Source organism: Protopterus annectens, chromosome 3.part0, assembly GCF_019279795.1.
Source record: "Protopterus annectens isolate FY-2018-M chromosome 3.part0, PAN1.0, whole genome shotgun sequence".
NCBI lineage: Eukaryota > Metazoa > Chordata > Ceratodontiformes > Protopteridae > Protopterus > Protopterus annectens.
Window position 1 is genome coordinate 64,999,854 of NC_056731.1, and position 17,796 is coordinate 65,017,649.

At 37.7% G+C, this 17,796-nt stretch overlaps 1 protein-coding gene across 2 annotated transcripts in view; it reads right to left on the reverse strand.

The window, feature by feature from the left end:
- The window catches only part of GABBR2 (gamma-aminobutyric acid type B receptor subunit 2), a 3,943,409-nt gene that overhangs the window by 3,662,234 nt on the left and 263,379 nt on the right, over positions 1–17,796 (reverse strand). The gene's annotated exons all lie outside the window — the stretch shown is intronic.

Here is a 17,796-nt window from a genome sequence, read left to right on the forward strand (position 1 = left end):
TTAGGGTAGGCAGTGTGAATGATTTTGCCCTCATCCATTACTTTGGTGACCTTCTCAAAGAAGTCCATCAGGTTGAGTAGGCATGATCTGCCCTTGACGAAACCAGCTTTTAGCTGATGACAAACTGTTGACATGTAGTGGCATAGAACACTCATTAGATCATATACTCAAAGCCTTGGATTATTTTGAAAAGGTTTCAAGTTTGAAATGTAATCATAATAAAACTAAAACATTGCTTATAAACAAAAAAGTAACAACTTTTTTAAACTCACATAACAATTTTAACTGGAAAAATTTCAAATTAAATATTTAGGTATCACTATTGAATCTAAGAACAAAGATTCCATATTTATAAATTATAAAAACTTAACAGATGAACTCATGTAGCTAACAGACAATTGGAATAACTTATTTACAATGGAAGATAGACTCACTCTGATTAAAAGGATAATTTTACCAAAAATCGTATACTATATTCAATCATTAACTCCCCTCTAAAAATTCTAAGAAAAATAAATTCTACCTTACTTAAATTCTTATGGTACCCTAAAAATAAACAGGCTATCTTTAGACTGGCATGTCAAAGATGGGAGGAAGATGGCACTGGCTATCCAAACATTGCGCTATATACTAATGGTGTAATTACTAAAATAATGTTATTGTGGTTAAATTCTTCATATGTTCCTTGTTGGAAATTTTTACATGAGAAAATATTAATAGACAACAACAAACTTATTGCATATTCTTATATGAAACTGGGTGTCAATATATTCTACTGAGCTCTAAAAGATTTTGTTCAGAATGAAAGAAACAAGTTTACTTTCATGCATTTTATTAACCAAATCTTTTCAATACTTAAAAGGCTTCTGAATTCAAATTACTTAGTCAAGGAATCACTAATCCTATTATATCCTATTATTCCCAACTGCTTTCACTAATGGATGGTTTGTATCTTTTAAATGTAAACACAATGACAGCTTTCAAGAATAGTAACCTAATATTTTGGCATCATTCTCTTAATGGAAACAAAACATGCCCTGCTAAATATTTAATAGCAAAATATAGCACCTGCTGAATATTTAATAGCAAGATATAGCATAGAGCAAGGAGGCTGGTTAGATATACATACCTGTAAAGAATATATTCAAGATAAAATCAAAAACTTACCAGATCATTAAACTAAACCAGTTCCAAAAATCTTGTATATATTCTCTAATGGTAACAGTGGGCCACCCAAGGGGAAGTCATACCTAGCAATTATATACAGGTTGATTAGAAACTAATTTGTTACCCCAGATATGGCAATCTGGAGCAAAATTAACAATGAGCCATTTTCAGAACTAAATAAAAAGTTCTGCAGGAAAGTCAACATTCTTACTTTATTTATTGGAAAATCCATACATGGAAATTTCTGTATAGAGTCTTTCTTACACCTCATAAAATTACACAAATATATAAAACAGGAAAAATGAAATGCTGGAGGTGTGATAAAGTTCTTAATGCTGATTGGTTATACATGATAATGGATTATAAGTTGGTGACTTCCTTTTGGAGTGATTTTAGAAACTTTTCTCGGGCTTTCTGGTCAGACGATTGCATTATTACTGACTCTTTGATTCTATTTAATGCCTCAGTTCCATCATCTATACTTATTTCTCAAATACCTCTTCTTTGGGAAATACTTGCCATTGCAAGAAAAGTTATAACAAAAAACTGGAAAGGTAAAACTGAATTAGCATTTGGTGAATTTGTGTGCCTAGCGAAGACTGTTTGTAAAAATGAGTTGTCAATTATAAGAATGAGAACTTTAAACATAACTCATATCTTGGCAAAAGCTCAATGATTTACTGGAAAAGTGCCAATGGTTACAAATATATTAATATTCTTGTTATTAACTTTTGTAAATAGTTATCGCTTATCTTGTTATACACTGTTTTAAATGTTGATGGACTTGTTAAAACCAAATAAAGAGTTTTTTTTTTTTAAATAGAGACTATGGTGTGATTCCAAAAGATTTGCTATCAGTGTACGTGGACACTTACACTGAGAGCAGGTGTTTTGGAATCTGGCCCTTATAGTAAGCTTGTTTACAGATAGTCTTTACACTGAAGTAAGTCACTTACACAGAGAGCAAGTCTTTCTGAATCGTGGCAGACTTGCATTGAGAGCAAGTCTTTTGGTGTCTGGCCGTATATTTTATGTATATTTATCTTTAATGAAACAGAAGAGTATTCTTCTGACATGGGTATATTGTTCAGTTACTTACAGGCAGTACAGTATATTATTTCATGGTAAATGTTTGAGAATGTGACTCATACAAGAGAGACTAAAACAAAGCCACTGTATAGAGAGCATTATGTTCAGAAAGCACACTGCTTGTCTTCAGTAAGAAAAATAAATAAACTACTGCATGGTTTTTCATACAATCAGTCAGGAAATGTAGTTGTGAAGCATAGTGAGCAACCGAGGTCATCTGCGGTTTGAAATGAGTTTAGAGTGTTGATGACATAAAATCAGATAACATTTGTTCAAGAGAGATGTAATTTTGTTTATGGTGTCTCTTTGCCTGAGGTAATCAGAAAAGCCTCTACAGAGATATCAAGAGAGGTATCCCAAATTCATTTCCATAAGGAATTGAAAAGGAGGGTAGCATCCATCCAGGTCTAGGACATCGAGAGAGAAAGCCTGTTGACTTGTTAGGAGAAAAAGTGACTAAAATCAGCATCAGAAGTGAGACCATGCATTTTTAAGTTTTCAAGGCTATAGTAGTGCCCTAAAAACCAGGTAGACACTGAAAATCAGTTCAAGGGACTGGAAGGTATTAGATGAAACTCAACAATGCTGAGTAATTGTTGCTAATGTATTTGGATACATACATATAACTGTAAATGTTCATCATTCAGAAATCTTATATCCAAAGTCTGTCTCATGTACAATACTGTGAAATCTGAAAGTAAACACTGATGAAATTGGCAACAAGCAGTCCTTTGTCTTGCTTCCTTATTATATTTCTGACTATTAAATGAAACAAAAGTAATGTAATACTGATTCTGATTATTAAGAGCAGTATCATTTCCTTAACTCAGATATGTACATTTACTTAACTCTAGCATAAACTTTATGATGTTAACGTACTAGATGGGAACAAGACAACTAACCTTGTCGTTGTTCACTGACTGGGCCCACTCATCAAGTGTCCCATCTATCATATATTGAGGGTGACTGCAAGTTCAAACCATCAGACAGTACTCTGCTATTTCATAATCTAGTGACCAAATCAGAAATCATGCAATCTTGCAGAGGATGCAACAGTATTATAAAGCCCCAGCAAGTCCTCTAGCTTTGTGTTTATGTGATCTCAGAATTGGTGTAGATTAGGAGCAGGAGGCGGGAGTAGGGAGCTGCAGTCTCCCACATAGCAGGTGCAGACAGGGGGGCATAGCACCTTACAGGAATATTCATTTAGGTGCCATGTGGACTCACAATGAGGTTTCACTCTGTCAGTATGTTGGGTTGCTGGTGCTCCAATCATAGGGCATTTAGTGTATGTGGTCATTGGATTGTTAGGTTGCAATCCACTGGGACACAATTACTGGTACAATGATAAATATAGTCTCCTGTTAAGTACTAGATGACAAACAGATTGCACCACAGTTTGCAAAAGCACATGCCTCAATTTATTTTGCAAATTCTGATCACAGCTCTGGAATGAAGGCATGAAAGCAACAAATCAATAGGTTACTCTTTAAGTACATGTCAAAAGAGATACTATGCAGTCTCCTGAGATCTGGAAAGGCTCATGTGAACAAGGAACTGACATATATAAAGTTAATGCAACTAACAAATGGCTGCTTATGCCATCATTTTGTTTGCACTCCAATTAGACAACAGTGCTTTACAAGTGAATTGCCTAGAGCACAGCTGATGTCAAATCAGTATGTGTTTGCCAGAAAAATCCTGTTCTCGAAAAATGACACCTTCAGTTAAAATTCTTGCTATTCTCAACTAAACTTATACATCAAACTTCAGCTTCATGTATGTGATTCTTATCTACACCATTCTAAGACATTGTTTAAGAAGCTGACACCATTAAAAAAGCTAGTTTTTAATTTCATTATCAGAATGCATTTTTACATAAATATACAGCATACATGTTAAGCACAATATACTAATATAGTGCCAGAAAATGTACCAAGATTTAATTTACTGTGGAAAATCCATATTAATACATAGAAGTACCTGTTAATTGACAGTCACAGGACAACTACTGGACTTTTTAGAGCAATCAGAGTACACAGGAGTCACATCAAATACATTCAAAGTTTAAACAGAAGAACACTTTTATTTTTTTGGTAACATCACCAAAGGTGATGGAGAGGCCACACATTTTAGGAAGAAGACCCCCATGTGCATGATTATAGCAGTTTACTGACTAATGAAGTTTCAACGCAGATTTTGTACCTTACATCAGCCAGCTGTTTCAGCAAAGTAAAGAGTGAATACTTAAAGAAGTGAAAAGTAGAAAACACAAATAAAGAGGAGGTGCTGATTACGAACTTAAGAACCAAGGAAATTAAATTGACTCAGCACTTCCATTTACAAGCATGGTTCAAAACATTATAGGAAACATCATAATGTAATATACAGTTTTGCTTTAATCATAGCATGAAGTATTTTATAAGATAATAGCTACCAAATATAATTTATAACACAATATACAGAATGCCTGCATATTTCTTCAAATAATGTACATTGTATGCAGGTTTGCCATCTGTTTCTTTATTTTTAGGGATCCTACATTATCTCAAGCAGAAGGCTGGTTCAGCAGATCACTTATGTACACCATTTGCCTCACATGTAGTTTTTATGAACTGTTACTATAGTTTGAATTCATACAACTCACTAATCAGGTTATGTTTTTACACCTTTGGGTGTCATTTGCTTCAATTTGTCACTGCTTCTCAGCTTCCTGTTTTTAATTCCTAGTTCATGCAAAATGGCCATCCTTTTATGAAATTAATTATTGTGTATGCAAAGTTTTAATAAAAGCCACCCTTCCAGTTCTAAAAACAAAGGCATAATACATAACAAGCAAATACATCTAAATAAATAATTTATATGCTGGAAATGGTGGTATATGAATGAAAGTCTAGAAGTGATATGAAATGTATTAATTCTTTCATCTACTACATAATTACAAATAACTACTGTTAAACTGTTTTCCTTTTTCAATGAAAACGAGAAGGCTTTCATTTATCAGCATCATTTGTTATGTACTTGTGGGAAACATACATTGGCAATATACAGCACTCAATACATTGATGATCAACGCATTTATTCATTTAACAGGTCACTAGATTTAACAGATATCAAACCTGTTATGTGCTAACAGTTTGCAGAAAAGCATCTTTTCTCTTGACAGAGCTATTCACTTTCCACTTGTATTCACTAACAATATAAATATTGAGAAAATGTAGAGGTTTTTCTTTAATTATTCAATTCCTTTACAAGTTAAGGATGTCACTAGGCCCCATTGTACTGATAACCTGCAGTAGAAGTTTCAGAATTATAGCACAGCACGAGGTCTGTACCCAAGGATTCTACCAGTGACACTGCCTACACTGGTGCACAAATAATTATAATCTTTCCATGGATGAAGCCTACTGGTTGCCCTTTATTACTTTATGTAGACTGTTAGTGGATTAGTAGAGAATACAGTACAACAATGTAAACAGGCTTTCCTATTACTTTATACACAGTGCCATATTCACTTTAATGCGATTCAGGTCAGAGATAACCTTTCGGCTAAAAACAACATTGTAGGCTCTACATAATCATGAAATAAAATTTAAATAATGTAACTTTGTTTTTTTTTTTTTAATTTCTACCAAATGGCAAAAAAAAAATCTAAATTTATAGAAAGTAAGGGATATATTCCAGCAGTGTGTTTAATTTTATATATCTTCTGCCATTACTGACAAGCAGCTTGAAAAAAAAACTGGAAATCTATCCTTCCTTGCATGCTGAAGTGGTTAGTTAAAACAAAATAATATCAGGAGGGATTCATAAACATGATACTCAGTCTAGAAGGGTCCATGTAATGAAAAAGTTTAAATGTCTGATTAAAACTCAGAGATACCCTGAGCCAATATTAAAGTCATAATTCTCCACTCCACCACATCAGCTGGTCTGAAAGGAAAGCTCATTAACAGTGCAAAAAGAAGACTAACTCCCAGCTTATGCTACACTCTCTGCTTGGCCACCCCAGCTTATGCATAGCAGGGCTCAGAGGCACTTACATGCATGATGTGCATCTGGCCCTTTTACCCTGCACAGCTGCTGGCAAGGGGTGCTGAGATGTTCTGTAGAAAGGACAGGTTAGAGGATGGTCCTGACTTATTATACTGTACAACAGCTGTAGACTGGCTCTGCAACACTATGACATACAACTGCTGTGGACTGGTCCAGCATCACTATTAGTACAAAGGCTATAGCTTCGCCCAGCATCACTATTAGTATGACTGTAGCTTGGTCCAGCCTCACTAATAGCACAATGGCTACAGCTTGTTCCTGCATCACTATTAGTAAAAAGGCTATAGCTTGATCCAGCATCACTATTAGTACAATGCCTATAGCTTGGTTCAGCATTACTATTAGTGCAATGGCTGTAGCTTGGTCCTGCATCACTATTAGTACAATGGCTATAGCTTGGTCCAGCATCACTATTAGTACAAAGCCTATAGCTTGGCCCAGCATCACTATTAGTACAATGGCTGTAGCTTTGTCCAGAATTACTATTAGTACAATTGCTGCAGCTTGGTCTTGCATCACTATTAGTACAATGGCTATAGCATGGTCCAGCATCACTATCAGTACAAAGGCTATAGCTTGGTCCAGCAATCACTATTAGTACAATGGCTATAGCTTGGCCCAGCATCACCGTTAGTACAATGGCTATAGCTTGGTTCAGCATCACTATTAGTATAGCGACTTTAGCTTGGTCCAGCCTCACTATTAGCACAATGGCTACAGCTTGTTCCTGCATCACTATTAGTACAAAGGCTATAGCTTGGTCCAGCTTCACTATTAGTACAATGCCTGTAGCTTGGTTCAGTATTACTATTAGTACAATGGCTGTAGCTTGGTCCTGCATCACTATTAGTAAAATGACTATAGTTTGGTCCAGCATCATTATTAGTACAAAGGCTATAGCTTGGTCCAGCAATCACTATTAGTACAATGGCTATAGCCTGGTCCAGCATCACTGTTAGTACAATGGCTATAGCTTGGTCCAGCATCACTATTAATACAATTGCTGTAGCTTGGTCCAGCATCACTATTAGTACAATGGCTATAGCTTGGCCCAGCATCACTTTTAGTACAATGGCTATAACTTGGTCCTGTATCACTATCAGTACAATGGCCATAGATTGTTTCAGCATCACTATTAGTACAATGGCTAAAGCTTGGTCCAGCATCATTATTAGCTCAATGGCTGTAGCTTGGTCTTGCATCACTATTAGTATAAGAGAAGTAGCTTAGTCCAGCATCACTATTAGTACAATGGCTATAGCTTGGTCCAGTATCACTATTAGTACACTGACTGTAGCTTGGTCCATCATCATTATTAGCACAATGGCTATAGCTTGGCCAAGTATCATTATTTGTATACTGGCTCTAGCTTGGTCCAGCATCCCTATTAGTACACTGGCTGTAGCTTGGTCCAGCATCACTATTAGCACAATGGCTGTAGGTTGGTCCAGCATCACTATTAGTACAATGGCTATAGCTTGGTCCAGTATCATTATTAGTACACTGGCTGTAGCTTAGTCCAGCATCACTATTAGCACAATGGCAGTGGCATGGTGCAGTATCACTATTAGTGCAATGGCTGTAGCTTGGTCCTGTATCACTATTAGTACAAGAGCTGTAGCTTGGCCCAGTATCACTATTAGTACACTGGCTGTAGCTTATTCCACCATCAGTATTAGCACAATGGTTACAGCTTGGGCCAGTATCACTATCAGTACAAGAGCTGTATCTTGGTCCAGCATCACTATTAGCACAATGGCTGTAGTTTGGTCCTGCATCATAATTAGTACAGGAGCTATAGCTTGGTCCAGCCTAACTGTTAGCACAATGGCTGTAGCTTGGTCCAGTATCACTATTAGTACACTGGCTGTAGCTTGGTCCAGCATCACTATTAGCACAATGGCTGTAACTTGGTCCAGCATCACTATTAGTACAATGGTTATAGCTTAGTCCAGTATCATTATTAGTACACTGGCTGTATCTTGGTCCAGCATCACTATTAGCACAATGGCTATAGCTTGGTCCTGCATCACTATTAGTACACTAGTTGTAGCTTGGTCCAGCTTCACTGTTTGCACAATGGCTGTAGCTTGGTCCAGTATCATTATTAGTACACTGGCTGTAGCTTGGTCCTGCATCACTATAATGTGTAAAGGCTGTGGACCTTTGCACTCTATATGCCTTATCCTCCTGCGCAGCTCTGGAAATACGACAACAAGATATACATCAAAACCACTTCATGAATTACTCTTTAATGTAAGGTTATGTCTTTCACAAGTGTTCATTTAACCTTAAAAAGGACACATGTTAATGTTCATAAAGGGGCACCTGCCAGCAATGGTTGGAGCTGTGGAGGTGTGTTATCTATTTTGTACAACTCAGAGCAATAAGATAAGGGGGTGTGATGGGGATTATTTTTATGCATTTGATACTGGCTGGTAACATGACAGCGTGAAGAGGAGGCAATTTTATATATTTGTTATAATTCAGGGACAGCACAACATGGAGAAAGGTTGAAGGATTAGCACATAGATTTCTTTTCATTTTTGGCAAGAGAATGGAAAAAGGACTGTAGGATATTTAATATACTTGCCATTGACCAAGAACATAACAATGGGGAGGGAGATGTATGCACTACTCAGAATCATGTCTATAGATTAACACCCTTTTCTCTGACAGCAAAGTCTCTGAAAATATTTCACCAAAAGTGAGACTCGGAGTAAATATTTTTTGCAGAGAGTCAAGCCCCTCTGCATCATCCAACCTTATATATACTTATTTTGAGGTCACACAACAATGGAGAAAAAGGAATTCTCTGCTGTCACCAAAATGTGACTTTTGTCAAACATTTTCACTGAAACAGCAGTCACCGAAATTGCCATCAATCTATTGATGGGCTGCTCCTGTAAAGCTGCTTGTACTGGCCTCATTATGCATTCCAGTCATCTCTACTTCTATTGTGGCAACAGAACAAAAAATGTTACTACTGGATGGAAGAGTAAGGAATGGAAGTATCAGTCTTAAAATAGATGCTATCAACACTGACTGACAGATGGCAGGTGAGGACAAGTGCTGAGAAATGCAAGATGCTGCGAATGGGGGAGGTATAGTCCCTAGTTTGCTACTCTAATTGGGAGATGCAGCTTACTTAAGGGTAGTCAGAACTGCAGCAATGAACCCCCATGAACAAAAATGAACAGACTGACAGCATGATGGGCTGAATTTCTGGGGCACACACTACAAGAACAAAGAGGTACTATTTCTACTCCCTGGGTGATTAGTGAGGCCAAAGCTTGAGAACTGCCTCTAGTTTTGCAAACTATTAAGGGGAAAGAAACAAAGTTGTTAGACAGATACAGAGGAAAGTGCTACGATGAGTGAGTGGAAGGAAAACTGTATGAGAATAGAGCAGAGAAGCTGAAACTATTCTCCTTGGAAGATAAAAGCTGAAGGAGCAACATGTTCTGAGTACAAAAATTCATTAAGGTGACTCCTGAAAAAGAATGATTTATTGGCTTTTGGTCATGACTTCCAAAATAAAATGTCAAACTTCATTGTGGACATAATAAAATGTCAAACTTCACTGTGGACATACGGAAAAAATATGTCATAGGGATGATGGTAGACAAATGGAATGAGTTGTGGGTTGTGGGAAATGACAACATCAAAAAAGTAAATGTATCAAATGGACAAACTAGATGGACCATCAGATTTCTTCTGTCAGCTTGCGTATGTCCGTATGTAATAGAATTCAGTGCTATGTTGGCCTATCCTTGGAAGATATAGGTTATGTAGTAATGCCTTATGTAATACAAATTAGAATTCTTCATTACTCCACAGCTCATCCTCAGTTTTGCAACTTGCATTCTTCATAATCTAAATATCCAGCATCTAATGGTCCAACTAATTTGCCTGACAGTTACAGCTTGCACTTGGTAACTGTCCCTTCCATATATTCCATGCCTTGTTAAATTGTGTTGTTTTGCAGTGCTCTGTTTATTAGGATATCTTTTTTTACTATGTTTCTTATATCGATTACCATTTCTGTTAAGTAAAATTTGTCAAGAAGGAAGTTTTACCATCTATTTTTATATGTGTGCACTCTTTGGTCTTTCCTTTTTAATGTGGTTCTTTCACCATGTCAACATATGATTCTGTGAACCCAAACGGAGTCCTGGTATACCTTCTTTCCTTTAATGTCTATTGAATTAAATCATCCGTTCTGTCCTCATATGGCCTTCCTTTCATTTTTTTCACCACTCTGATTGGTTAAGTTAAGGGGTGTAGTGCTTCCTTTTCCATGGAGTTTTTTTTTTTTTTAGTCACACATCCCATTGAGTAATCCCCAAAGTTCTTCTTTCATTTCTTGGGTTTAGTCCTGCCATGGCTACCACTCCAGATCTTTTTCCCTATAGCTACTTTCAACTTGCTCCCACAGCCAGTACCCCTCTGGGTTTTTATTCATCAAACTAAATTTCTTACATTTGTTTTCTTTGATAATTTAGAATCAAGGATGAGAAAGTCAAACAAAATGAAACAAAATTAGCTGTTCCTAGCAGGTGATTGGATGAGTGGAAAAAAGAAAACAAAGTTAAGCAGTCTTTAAAAATTTAAACCCAAAAAGGATGTTTAAATAGATTAATATAAAAACTTTACTAATGTACAGGGGACAGAAAAGTTGGAACACTCAGTTTAAATGACAGCCAGGATAATATGCCTCATAATAATCGAAGAAGGGATGGGATCAAAACAAATGGATAGAAGTATGGGTTCAAAACAAATAAATAAAGAATTTCAAGCCTGCATAAGGTATAGCACTGCTGGTGAGTCACTGCTAGGGTTTCCCACCCACTGTCCTGTTTGTTGGTCTTCTTTTTAAACCTGGGGATTTTAAGCTTCCCAACTATACTGTAAATTAAGCTTAATAAACTCCACCCTTTCTACACTGCTGCTGATATCCTGATTTTTTTTATTTGAATTGTTTATTTGCCTTTCCCTGTGCTTATATTGAAAAAAGTGCATTTTGCCTCTTATTGTCTGTTGTACTGATTTACTTGATCTGAATTCATTATCTAGCTAGCTGTTGGATAAAGTAGTATATTTTTAAACTCTAGCAAGCACTTGTTTTTTCATCAAGTCAGGGGATTTTTCTTCTAGTGCACTGGGAGGTAGTCTGGTCTGTCTAGGTTGAAGAAACACTGGAGATTTCTGCATGTAGTTTTATTGGCTTTTTTTAGTGCCTTTATAAATTCTGCATAACTGAGTGGTTCTTAACTCATTTATACAACGTGAAGTACTTTTATCGAATAATCACATTTTATGAGCTGTTTAAGGTATCCATATCTTTAAGTTTGTTTGTGGTAGCACTTCACTCAGGACACTCTCTTACTGTGCTTTTACATTAGCAGGGCTAAGATTACTCACCTAGTGGCTGTAGTTGTTTACCTGGTCCTTCTGAGCTGGGAAACCCACAAAAGGGCTCTAAGAATTTTTTCTTTGCATTCTCTTATATACTGTGACTGTACTTCAGAAGTAAAAAAAAAAGCTGTAATGCTTACTGCTGCTTTGAATTGTATTTTACTACTGCATTTGTTCGACGTGACTGTATTTCACACCAACTGCTGCTTTTACTTAATTTAAGAAAAGATCTGTTTCTGCTGTTTAATTCTGTTGCTATTAGTAATTCAAGAAAAACTGTGCTGCTTTTTACACTGTTGCTTATTTAATTAAAAAAAATACCCTGCTTTTTTCTGCTGTTCCGTTGCACTTATTTTGACCATAGTATAGATTGGATTCACACCTTCTGAATTCAGTTCTGTTTGTAGATTGAGCACTAAAAATCAGAACATCTTTTTATGGAGAAACCCCCCTGTACCCTCACAGCAGGAGCATACAGTAAGACTATCTAATTGAAGGTTACTGGTTCAGAGCTCAGTTGGAGCTATTTCATTGGTGCAAGGCTCAGTTTGAGCTTTCTCATTGGTTTCTTTGTATTAGCTGCTTTGCTCTTGCGTGTGCATAATGTAGTACACCATCATGCACCACCATGCAGAGGGGGTAACTGTTTGCAGTTATAGATGCAAAAGCACCAATAGAAGTATTTTCCCTTAGAAGCAGCTGCTATCTAGCAGAGCTGTTCTTGAATAGCTCTCAGCTGTTCAGTGAACCACCCAGCAGAGATTTTACCTCCTACTTATCAACATCGGACCCTATAGATCCCCTCTTTTATAAATCTCCTACTATAAATAGGTTAATCACCCTAAAATAACTCCCTGCTTGGTACCCATATCTTTTTCCTTATTCGATGATATACCAGGTTCGAACCTTATATTATGGATTGTCAGTTTCCCAACAGATAATCCTACACTAAGAATCTGGAATCACTGGTCTCTCACATTCAGAACAGCAACACTAAATAGGTTGTCAGCTCACACACCACAACTCATATTCGTAATATGTGGAGGTACTCTCCAGAAACCTACCTAAACACCAGAGACCTCCAAAACACAAATGTGCTATACCTAACACAACACCGAAAGCACCCAATACACATAAAAACATTAGCACCTGCGTCTCACCAAATAAGCCCTTAAGGCAATACACAACTATTCCAAATGTTTTAATTATAGGTGATTCTATAGTAAAACACACAGACACCCCACTCACCAGGTTGAAAAAGGAAAAGGTTATAGTCAGCTGCCTGTCTGGTGCAAGGATTCATCAAATCACCCATGCACTCAAGTCTCTCAACAACAAGTACTGTTATGACTCTGTCATAGTTCATGCTGGTGTGAATAACTTGAGACGTACCTCTCTGGACTATATCAAGAGAGACATGAATAAGCTCTCTGAATATGTGTCCCAGGCAGGTATGTCCATAGCTTTGAGCAGCATTTTACCCTCGCCTAAGATGATACCACAATATAAACAGAAAATGATTGACTTCAATAATTGGCTTAGTTTCTAGTGTCACTCTAAGGAGATGCAGTTCTTCTCAGCCTGGGACTACATGGTGGATAGTCCACACTGCTTTGCCAGAGATGGTCTTCACCTGGCACCTCTAGGCTTTCAGTTGCTGGCTAATGCATTTGCCTTCCCCATAATGCCTTTTTTAGGCAAGGTCACAACAACAAAATTCCCAATGTGAAAATATCAAAAACAAGGAAACTAAGGGTTATGCTGCTAAATACTAGGAGTAGCACTCCTCTCCCTGGAAGATGTTGACATCTGTGCAGTAACATAAACCTGGTTCAAGGCCACAGAAAGTACCCCAGCCTTGCAAGGCCACAATGCCTTCCACACTTTCAGACCACAAATTAAATGTGTGAAAACCAAAGGAACTGGAGTATCTATGTTCATTAAAGATAATTACACCTCTATACTGGTTAGACAAGAAAACTCTATGGAGCTACTCCAAGTCCAAATTACCATGGGTAAGACCCCCCCCCTTCAAGTCATCATCAGTTACAGGACCCTTTCCATGAACCAAGATGCCCACACAGCTTTTTTAGACTTACATGGGACAATTAAGGTACAACCTAACACCCTAGTCATGCATGACTTCAACTATCCTTCCATTAATTGGGAGATGTTTATGAGCCCAAACCCACTCTCACAAAAGTTCCTGGACTTTGTTAACTCAAATGCCCTAGAACAAATCGTGCACTACCCCACAAGGGGCTCCAATATTCTAGAGCTGGTCCTCACCAATATGAGTGACCGATGCAACACCTCAAATGTAGGGCCCACACTGGTTAAATCTGACTATAAATTAGTCTTTTATGAAACAGAAATAGCGCCGGAACTCCCCAAAGGAGAAGTCAGGCTGAAAAACTTCATCAAAACCAACTATACCCTCCTAAGGAAAGGTATAATTGACTTCCATGCTCCAGTTTCCACAGAAGGCATTGATGGCTATACTAAGATATGCACTGATGTCCTGTATAAACATTTACACAAATGTATAGACACAGCCATGCTGGATAGGATTAAAGAAAGATACTCAAGAAAAAACAAACCAACCTGGTGGACATCTAGCATTAATAAAGTATACAATAATTGAAAGAAAATGGTGTCTAAAACTACAAAAGTGAGATCCCAGAACTGGAAGAGCACCTTCCTCAGCCTAAACAAGCAAATAATACAACTAGTAAAATCTTCAAAGAGCAGCTATGAGGAAAAATTCAGCAACCATAGCCAAGGATAACCATAAGGCTTTCTTCAGCTACATCTGAAACCTAAAAGGTAGGACTCAGATGTGTGCTTAACTAATTGTAGATGGCATCACACACACTAATCCTGCAGAATTTTAAACCTGCTAGCAGACAGGTTTGGCAAAATGTCATCCTCCTATCCCCCCAAGCATACCACAAACCATGTCTTCATCATCTTCTGCTCCCTGTATCTCTAAAGAGCAAGACATCAATTCTCTCTCCAAAGCTAAGAACAAAGCCTCCATGGGACCAGATGGCATTCCAAGCAGTATTCTTAATATTCTAAAACAACAGCTAGCTACTCCATTAGGCACTCTGTTCAACCACAGCCTGAGTACTGGCTTTGTTCCCACTGAATGGAAAATAGTGATTGTTATCCCCCTCCACAAGGACAGCTCAGAAACAGACCCAGGTAACTATAGACCCATAAGTTTAACCAGCGTCATCTGTAAGGCAATGGAACAAATCATCATGGACCTCATAAATACAGATATAGGTGACCTCCAAACCTTGGATCAATCCCAGTTTTGTTTTGTCAAGGGCAGGTCATGCATGTTAAACCTGATGGACTTCTTCAAGAATGTGACCACAGCCATAGACGAGGGCAAAGTGGTGCACACAGCTTATCTTTACTCTGCCAAGGCCTTCAACACTATCCCACATTCGGGCATCATTGATAAACTAACCCAGTTGAATATCAAGCCCTATGTTGTCAGGTGGATTGCAAACTGGCTCTTAGATTGACAACATTCAGTCAAAGTGGGAGACTTGACCTCTACCAGCAGACCTTTCACCAGTAGGGGTCCCGCAAGGGTCAGTCCTGGGCCAGCTCTTGTTTGGCATATACTTCTCAGAAATCCAGACCAAAACAGAGGGGCTATGGCTAAACAAGTTTGTGGATGACTGCAAATTAGGTGCTATGATTGAATCCCCTAGCGATGTCATCGTAGTTCAAAAGGGGCTTACACAGACCAGTGATTGATGCCAAAGCCATGGTCTTAAACTAAATGTTAAAAATGCATCATCATTCCCTTCGGTAAAAACAATGTCCCTGCTGATTATAAAATAAACAACAATACCCTAAGTACCAATTCAGTAGTGAGAGACCTGGGAACACAAGTTGACTGTGACCTCAACTTTGACCGCCATGTGGATACAGTGGTGAGGAAGGTATTCTATGTCACTCACCTGATTTGCAAAGGCATGGCCTCAAGAGCAAAAGAGGTTATAACTCTCCTGTACTCATCCCTCATCAGGCCTGTTATTGAATATAATGCTCCCTTTGACATGTACAGTACCAGACACCTACAGCAACTTGAGAAACCTCAGAGATTTATAACTAAGAAAATTCAGGGTCTCCAGCATATGTCTTATACAAACAGACTGAAGTCATTGTCACTTTACTCAGTAGCGTATAGACTACTTAGAGGTGACTTTATGTCTGCTTTATAGAGCTATCTCTGACCAAATCTAATGGAAATGCTGCACATCTGTAAGTCAAATGGGACTAGAGTCACCTGTTCCAGGGACCTCTAACCTGCAACATAAACAGAACCTGCTGGAGAGACAGATACATCTCTCAGAGGTTGCCACTCCCCTGGAATAGGCTTCCAATCCATATCAAGCAGAACACCTCCATGACCCTGTTTAAGCTCAACCTGAATGACCAGATGGGAAACCATAAATTTCTGCCAAGGATTGCCCTGGCTTCTCTCCTGGACATGAGTAGTCCTTGCTAGAAAAACCTTGAGCATAGACACTATCTCTCATTTAGTGTTATATTCAGATTTAATGGCTAGGCTTGTAAAGACCCTTTGATCAATAGCCTAGTAACATCCTATGAACCTACGAACCTATGAACAAGGTCATCAAGTGGGAGATAATGTATATAAGGGGAAATGAGGACCCCCCAAGTGAAGCCAGCAAATGAAGGTTGTTCTTGGTGCAATCAAGATGCTATAAAAGTGAGAAGAGGTATCTCTGAATTCTGAGCACGTATGACAATGGCCTAGGAAGCCTAAAAATAAAGTTAATAATACTAGTCTTAAACAACTATTTGGATGTTCTGTTTTTGGAATTTTATTAAAAAAAGTTTATTTGTAATCCTGTAGTGCAATGGACTGCAGTGATTACACACCAATATCTGTAAAAATACAAGTTAGTTAAGCACTACCTTAGCACAAGACCCAATCTTAACCCCAGTCAAATCTAACAGTACTGATGACCAAATGACAGATGCAGAATTAAAAACAGATTTGTTTCTGCCTGTTGTCCATACTGTTAACATGCCCCTCTCTTACTTTAATAAACTAAGAAGAGCTAGAATAACAGACTGTGTGTGTTTACCTGCATTTTCTGAAGAATATGAAGTCGGAAATTCAAATGTGTCTTATTATTTGGTGACTACAATCCTCTGATTAGTCTGGAAACCAAAGATTTTATGAGGAATAGACCAAACATATGAGGCAAAAAACTGGACCTTCTGTGAAAATCTGCTCGTTTGAGACATACGGCAAGGTGAGTGTAAAGACAAAAGCCTGTATTACACTGTCTTTCTGACAGTACTCAGTAAGTGCTTTATGGCTTTGAAAGCTGGCAAAACACTTGGTGCTTTTTTCCTGTAACCACTAGTACATGGACCAGACAAAGCTCCATGCACTAAAAGGAATGATGCTTGGCCTCTGATCATAACCTTTAATTATGTGTTCTCAATACAGTCACCTCTCAAGCTTTGCTTTTCAGGCGAATTTCTTGGTGTCTTTGTCTTGAACACATAATAAGCAAGTTATGATCACCGGCCCCCTCATAATCCTCAATATTAAAAACAAATGGTAACAATGTTTACACAGACAAACCATTCAGTAAAAACTGCAAGAAAAGACCATCTAATCCAGAGTTTGTGTAATACTTTAAACTTCCTATAATTGAGGCCCATGGAATATATGCAAATGACCCATAGGTACATTGCTTCAGCTACATGGCTTCTGAATGTCCATGACTTTTTACGTTTTGCTTTGTAAGTCTTTATGAGTACATTCAAGCCAATAAAGCCAAACCCCACTAGCTATGGACATGCAAGTTACAGACTTTTTATTGACCTCATCAGCAAAGCATTGGTGGATGGTTCAGAAACACAAAGCATCAAATCAAGCCTGATATCACAAACCATAAGGTACCTGTAAAATATCCCTACTGACATCCAAACCAAAAAATAAAAGGGTCACACAGACAAACCATTCAGTGAAAACTAGAAGAAAAACTCAGTCATGTT